Genomic DNA, 7,216 nt, shown 5'->3' with positions numbered 1-7,216 from the left:
AGCAAAGAGAACTTCATCTGAATGGGGCCCAGTGTAGAAACGTTTATACCCAACGGCCTATATACTTCACTGATCTGAAAATTAGACCAGGTCTCTCTTGGAAATGCCTGTCTGCCATACCATCTGTTGACCTGTCTGTCTGCCATACCATCTGTTGACCCGCCTGTCTGCCATACCATCTGTTGACCCGTCTGTCTGCCATACCATCTGTTGACCCGTCTGTCTGCCTTACCATCTGTATACCTGCCTGTCTGCCTTACCATCTGTATACCTGCCTGTCTGCCTTACCATCTGTATACCTGTCTGTCTGCCATACCATCTGTTGACCCGCCTGTCTGCCTTACCATCTGTTGACCCGCCTGTCTGCCTTACCATCTGTATACCCGTCTGTCTGCCTTACCATCTGTATACCCGTCTGTCTGCCTTACCATCTGTATACCTGCCTGTCTGCCATACCAACTGTTGACCCGCCTGTCTGCCATACCATCTGTTGACCTGCCTGTCTGCCTTACCATCTGTATACCCGCCTGTCTGCCATACCATCTGTTGACCTGTCTGTATGCCATACCAACTGTTGACCTGTCTGTCTGCCATACCATCTGTATACCCGTCTGTCTGCCATACCAACTGTTGACCTGTCTGTCTGCCATACCATCTGTATACCCGTCTGTCTGCCATACCATCTGTTGACCCGCCTGTATGCCATACCATCTGTATACCTGTCTGTCTGCCATACCAACTGTTGACCTGCCTGTCTGCCTTACCATCTGTATACCTGTCTGTCTGCCATACCATCTGTTGACCCGCCTGTCTGCCTTACCATCTGTATACCTGCCTGTCTGCCATACCAACTGTTGACCTGCCTGTCTGCCATACCATCTGTTGACCTGTCTGTCTGCCATACCATCTGTTGACCTGTCTGTCTGCCATACCAACTGTTGACCTGTCTGTCTGCCATACCATCTGTTGACCCGTCTGTCTGCCTTACCATCTGTATACCCGCCTGTCTGCCATACCATCTGTTGACCTGCCTGTCTGCCATACCATCTGTTGACCCGCCTGTCTGCCATACCATCTGTTGACCTGCCTGTCTGCCTTACCATCTGTATACCCGCCTGTCTGCCATACCATATGTTGACCTGTCTCTCTGCCATACCATCTGTTGACCTGTCTGTCTGCCATACCATCTGTTGACCTGCCTGTCTGCCATACCATCTGTTGACCTGTCTGTCTGCCATACCATCTGTTGACCTGTCTGTCTGCCATACCATCTGTTGACCTGTCTGTCTGCCATGTAATGTGAGCTAGGTGTTTCTGACATCAGCACTAGCTGTTGTTTCCATTGGGGCAATCACATACTTTACCTAACGAACTAACCAACTAATTAACTACAATGTAATTAACCAACTAACCCCCTAAGAGGAAAAACAGATACAGATGCTTCCTACATAGACAGACAGACAGACGGAAGAGAGAGGGGAGGAGAAGAGAGAGGAGAGGGGAGGAGAAGAGAGGGGAGAGGGGAGGAGAAGAGAGAGGAGAGGGGAGGAGAAGAGAGAAGAGAGGGGAGGAGAAGAGAGGGGAGAGGGGAGGAGAAGAGAGAGGAGAGGGGAGGAGAAGAGAGGAGAGGGGAGGAGAAGAGAGAGGAGAGGGGGAGGAGAAGAGAGAGGAGAGGGGAGGAGAAGAGAGAGGAGAGGGGGAGGAGAAGAGAGAGGAGAGGGGAGGAGAAGAGAGAGGAGAGGGGGAGGAGAAGAGAGAGGAGAGGGAGGAGAAGAGAGAGGAGAGAGGGAGGAGAAGAGAGAGGAGAGGGGAGGAGAAGAGAGAGGAGAGGGAGGAGAAGAGAGAGAGAGGAGAAGAGAGGAGGGGGAAGAAGAGAGGAGAGGGGGAGGAGAAGAGAGAGGAGAGGGGAGGAGAAGAGAGAGGAGAGGGAGGAGAAGAGAGGGAGAGGGGAGAGAGGAGAGGAGAGGGGAGAGAAGAGAGAGGGAGAGGGGAGGAGAGGGAGGAGGAGGGAGAAGAGAGAGGAGGAGAGGGTAGGAGAAGAGAGAGGAGAGGAGAAGAGAGAGGAGAGGGGAGGAGAAGAGAGAAGAGAGGGGAGGAGAAGAGAGAGGAGAGGGGAGGAGAAGAGAGAGGAGAGGGGAGGAGAAGAGAGAGGGAGAGGGAGAGGAGAAGAGAGGGGAGAGGGTAGGAGAAGAGAGAGGAGAGGGGAGGAGAAGAGAGAAGAAAGGGGAGGCGAAGAGAGAGGAGAGGGGAGGCGAAGAGAGAGGAGAGGGGAGGAGAAGAGAGAGGAGAGGGGAGGAGAAGAGAGAGGAGAGGGGAGGAGAAGAGAGAGGAGAGGGTAGGAGAAGAGAGAGGAGAGGGTAGGAGAAGAGAGAGGAGAGGGGAGGAGAAGAGAGAGGAGAGGGTAGGAGAAGAGAGAGGAGAGGGTAGGAGAAGAGAGAGGAGAGGGGAGGAGAAGAGAGAGGAGAGGGGAGGAGAAGAGAGAAGAGAGGGGAGGAGAGGGAGGAGAAGAGAGAAGAAAGGGGAGGAGAAGAGAGAGGAGAGGGGAGGAGAAGAGAGAGGAGAGGGTAGGAGAAGAGAGAGGAGAGGGGAGGCGAAGAGAGAAGAAAGGGGAGGCGAAGAGAGAGGAGAGGGGAGGCGAAGAGAGAGGAGGAGAGGGGAGGAGAAGAGAGAGGGAGAGGGGGAGGAGAAGAGAGAGGAGAGGGAGGAGAAGAGAGGAGAGGGTAGGAGAAGAGAGAGGAGAGGGGAGGAGAAGAGAGAGGAGAGGGGAGGAGAAGAGAGGGAGAGGGGGAGGAGAAGAGAGAGGGAGAGGGTAGGAGAAGATAGAGGAGAGGGGAGGAGAAGAGAGAGGAGAGGGTAGGAGAAGAGAGAGGAGAGGGGAGGCGAAGAGAGAGGAGAGGGGAGGAGAAGAGAGAGGAGAGGGGAGGAGAAGAGAGAGGAGAGGGTAGGAGGAGAGAGGGAAAAGGAGGAGAAGTGAGAGGAGAGGGGAGGAGAAGAGAGAGGAAAAAGGAGGAGAAGAGAGAGGAGAGGGGAGGAGAAGAGAGAGGAGAGGGGAGGAGAAGTGAGAGGAGAAGGGAGGAGAAGTGAGAGGAGAGGGGAGGAGAAGAGAGAGGAAAGGGGAGGCGAAGAGAGAGGAGAGGGGAGGCGAAGAGAGAGGAGAGGGGAGGAGAAGAGAGAGTAGAGGAGAAGAGAGAGGAGAGGGGAGGAGAAGAGAGAAGAGAGGGGAGGAGAAGAGAGAGGAGAGGAGAAGAGAGAGGGGAGGGGAGGAGAAGGGAGAGGAGAGGGGAGGAGAAGAGAGAGGAGAGGGGAGGAGAAGAGAGAGGAGAGGGGAGGAGAAGAGAGAGGAGAGGGGAGGAGAAGAGAGAAGAGAGGGAAGGAGAAGAGAGAGGAGAGGGTAGGAGAAGAGAGAGGAGAGGGGAGGAGAAGAGAGAGAGAGGGAGGAGAAGAGAGAGGAGAGGGAGGAGGAGAGAGAGGAGAGGGTAGGAGAAGAGAGAGGAGAGGAGAGAAGAGAGAGGAGAGGGGAGGAGAAGAGAGAAGAGAGGGGAGGAGAAGAGAGAGGAGAGGGGAGGAGAAGAGAGAGGAGAGGGGGAGGAGAAGAGAGAGGAGAGGGAGGAGAAGAGAGGAGAGGAGAGGGAGGAGAGAGAGAGAGGAGAAGAGAGAGGAGAGGGGAGGAGAAAAGAGAGGAGAGGGGAGGAGAAGAGAGTGGAGAGGGGAGGAGAAGAGAGAGGAGAGGGGAGGAGAAGAGAGAGGAGAGGGGAGGAGAGGAGAGAGGAGGGGAGGAGAAGAGAGAGGAGAGGGGAGGAGAAGAGAGAAGAGAGGGAAGGAGAAGAGAGAGGAGAGGGTAGGAGAAGAGAGAGGAGAGGGGAGGAGAAGAGAGAGGAGAGGGGAGGAGAAGAGAGAGGAGAGGGGAGGAGAAGAGAGGGAGAGGGTAGGAGAAGAGAGAGGAGAGGAGAAGAGAGAGGAGAGGGGAGGAGAAGAGAGAAGAGAGGGAGGAGAAGAGAGAGGAGAGGGGAGGAGAAGAGAGAGGAGAGGGGAGGAGAAGAGAGAGGAGAGGGGAGGAGAAGAGAGAGGAGAGGGAGGAGAAGAGAGAGGGAGAGGAGAAGAGAGAGGAGAGGGGAGGAGAAAAGAGAGGGAGAGGGGAGGAGAAGAGAGTGGAGAGGGGAGGAGAAGAGAGAGGAGAGGGGAGGAGAAGAGAGAGGAGAGGGGAGGAGAAGAGAGAGGAGAGGGGAGGAGAAGAGAGAGGAGAGGAGAAGAGAGAGGAGAGGGGAGGAGAAGAGAGAAGAGAGGGGAGGAGAAGAGAGAGGAGAGGAGAAGAGAGGGGGAGGGGGAGGAGAAGGGAGAGGAGAGGGAGGAGAAGAGAGAGGAGAGGGGAGGAGAAGAGAGAGAGGAGAGGGGAGGAGAAGAGAGAGAGAGAGGGGAGGAGAAGAGAGAGAGAGAGGAAGGAGAAGAGAGGAGAGGGTAGGAGAAGAGAGAGGAGAGGGGAGGAGAAGAGAGAGGAGAGGGGAGGAGAAGAGAGAGGAGAGGGGAGGAGAAGAGAGAGGAGAGGGTAGGAGAAGAGAGAGGAGAGGAGAAGAGAGAGGAGAGGGGAGGAGAAGAGAGAAGAGAGGGGAGGAGAAGAGAGAGGAGAGGGGAGGAGAAGAGAGAGGAGAGGGGAGGAGAAGAGAGAGGAGAGGGGAGGAGAAGAGAGAGGAGAGGGGAGGAGAAGAGAGAGGAGAGGAGAGGAGAGAGGAGAGGGGAGGAGAAAAGAGAGGAGAGGGGAGGAGAAGAGAGTGGAGAGGGGAGGAGAAGAGAGAGGAGAGGGGAGGAGAAGAGAGAGGAGAGGGGAGGAGAAGAGAGAGGAGAGGGGAGGAGAAGAGAGAGGAGAGGGGAGGAGAAGAGAGAGGAGAGGGGAGGAGAAGAGAGAGGAGAGGGTAGGAGAAGAGAGAGGAGAGGAGAAGAGAGAGGAGAGGGGAGGAGAAGAGAGAAGAGAGGGGAGGAGAAGAGAGAGGAGAGGGGGAGGAGAAGAGAGAGGAGAGAGGGGAGGAGAAGAGAGAGGAGAGGGGAGGAGAAGAGAGAGAGAGGGGAGGAGAGAGAGAGGTGAGGGTAGGAGAAGAGAGAGGAGAGGGGAGGAGAAGAGAGAAGAAAGGGGAGGCGAAGAGAGAGAGAGAGGGGAGGCGAAGAGAGAGGAGAGGGAGGAGAAGAGAGAGGAGAGGGGAGGAGAAGAGAGAGGAGAGGGGAGGGGAGAAGAAGAGAGGAGAGGGGAGGGAGAAGAGAGAGGAGAGGGTAGGAGGAGAGAGGGAAAAGGAGGAGAAGTGAGAGGAGAGGGAGAGGAGAAGAGAGGAAAAGGAGGAGAAGAGAGGGAGAGGGGAGGAGAAGAGAGAGGAGAGGGAGGAGAAGTGAGAGGAGAAGGGAGGAGAAGTGAGAGGAGAGGGGAGGAGAAGAGAGAGGAAAGGGGAGGCGAAGAGAGAGGAGAGGGGGAGGAGAAGAGAGGGAGAGGGGAGGAGAAGAGAGGAGAGGGTAGGAGAAGAGAGAGGAGAGGGGAGGAGAAGAGAGAGAGGAGAGGGGAGGAGAAGAGAGAGGGAGAGGGTAGGAGAAGAGAGAGGGAGAGGGGAGGAGAAGAGAGAGGAGGAGAGGGGAGGAGAAGAGAGAAGAGAGGGGAGGAGAGGGGAGGAGAAGAGAGAAGAAAGGGGAGGAGAAGAGAGAGAAGAAAGGGGAGGAGAAGAGAGAGGAGAGGGGAGGAGAAGAGAGAGGAGAGGGTAGGAGGAGAGAGGGAAAAGGAGGAGAAGTGAGAGGAGAGGGGAGGAGAAGAGAGAGGAGAGGGGAGGAGAAGAGAGAGGAGAGGGGAGGAGAAGAGAGGAGAGGGGAGGAGAAGAGAGAGGAGAGGGGAGGAGAAGAGAGAGGAGAGGGGAGGAGAAGAGAGAGGAGAGGGGGAGGAGAAGAGAGAGGAGAGGGTAGGAGGAGAGAGGGAAAGGAGGAGAAGTGAGAGGAGAGGGGGAGGAGAAGAGAGAGGAGAGGGGAGGAGAAGAGAGAGAGAGGGGAGGAGAAGAGAGAGAGAGAGGGGAGGAGAAGAGAGAGGAGAGGGGAGGAGAAGAGAGAAGAGAGGGGAGGAGAGGGGAGGAGAAGAGAGAGGAGAGGGGAGGCGAAGAGAGAGGAGAGGGGAGGCGAAGAGAGAGGAGAGGGGAGGAGAAGAGAGAGAGGAGAGGGGAGGGAGAAGAGAGAGAGAGGGTAGGAGGAGAGAGGGAAAAGGAGGAGAAGTGAGAGGAGAGGGGAGGAGAAGAGAGAGGAAAAAGGAGGAGAAGAGAGAGGAGAGGGGAGGAGAAGAGAGAGGAGAGGGGAGGAGAAGTGAGAGGAGAAGGGAGGAGAAGTGAGAGGAGAGGGGAGGAGAAGAGAGAGGAAAGGGGAGGCGAAGAGAGGAGAGGGGAGGCGAAGAGAGAGGAGAGGGGAGGAGAAGAGAGAGGAGAGGAGAAGAGAGAGGAGAGGGGAGGAGAAGAGAGAAGAGAGGGGAGGAGAAGAGAGAGGAGAGGAGAAGAGAGAGGAGAGGGGAGGAGAAGGGAGAGGAGAGGGGAGGAGAAGAGAGAGGAGAGGGAGGAGAATAGAGAGGAGAGGGGAGGAGAAGAGAGAGGAGAGGGGAGGAGAAGAGAGAAGAGAGGGGAGGAGAAGAGAGAGGAGAGGGTAGGAGAAGAGAGAGGAGAGGGGAGGAGAAGAGAGAGGGAGGAGGGGAGGAGAAGAGAGAGAGGGGGAGGAGAAGAGAGAGGGAGAGGGGGAGAAGAAGAGAGAGGAGAGGGGAGGAGAAGAGGAGAGGAGAGGAGAAGAGAGAGGAGAGGGGAGGAGAAGAGAGAGGAGAGGGGGAGGGAGAAGAGAGGGAGAGGGAGGAGAAGAGAGAGAGGAGAGGGGAGGAGAAGAGGAGAGGGAGGAGAAGAGAGAGGAGAGGGGAGGAGAAGAGAGAGGAGAGGGGGAGGAGAAGAGAGAGGAGAGGGAGGAGAAGAGAGGAGAGAGGAGAAGGAGAGGAGAGGGGAGGGAGAAGAGAGAGGAGAGGGGAGGAGAAGAGAGAGGAGAGGGGAGGAGAAGAGAGAGGAGAGGGGAGGAGAAGAGAGAGGAGGAGGGGGAGGAAGAGAGAGGGAGAGGGAGGGAGAGAGGAGAAGAGAGAGGAGAGGGGGAGGAGAAGAGAGAGGAGAGGGGAGGAGAAGAGAGAGGAGAGGGGAGGAGAAGAGAGAGGAGAGGAGAAGAGAGAGGAGAGGGG

Source organism: Oncorhynchus masou, chromosome 5 (assembly GCF_036934945.1).
Source record: "Oncorhynchus masou masou isolate Uvic2021 chromosome 5, UVic_Omas_1.1, whole genome shotgun sequence".
In the NCBI taxonomy this organism is placed as follows: Eukaryota; Metazoa; Chordata; class Actinopteri; order Salmoniformes; family Salmonidae; genus Oncorhynchus; species Oncorhynchus masou.
The sequence above is the reverse complement of the archived record's forward strand: the minus strand, read 5'-3'. Positions refer to the sequence as shown.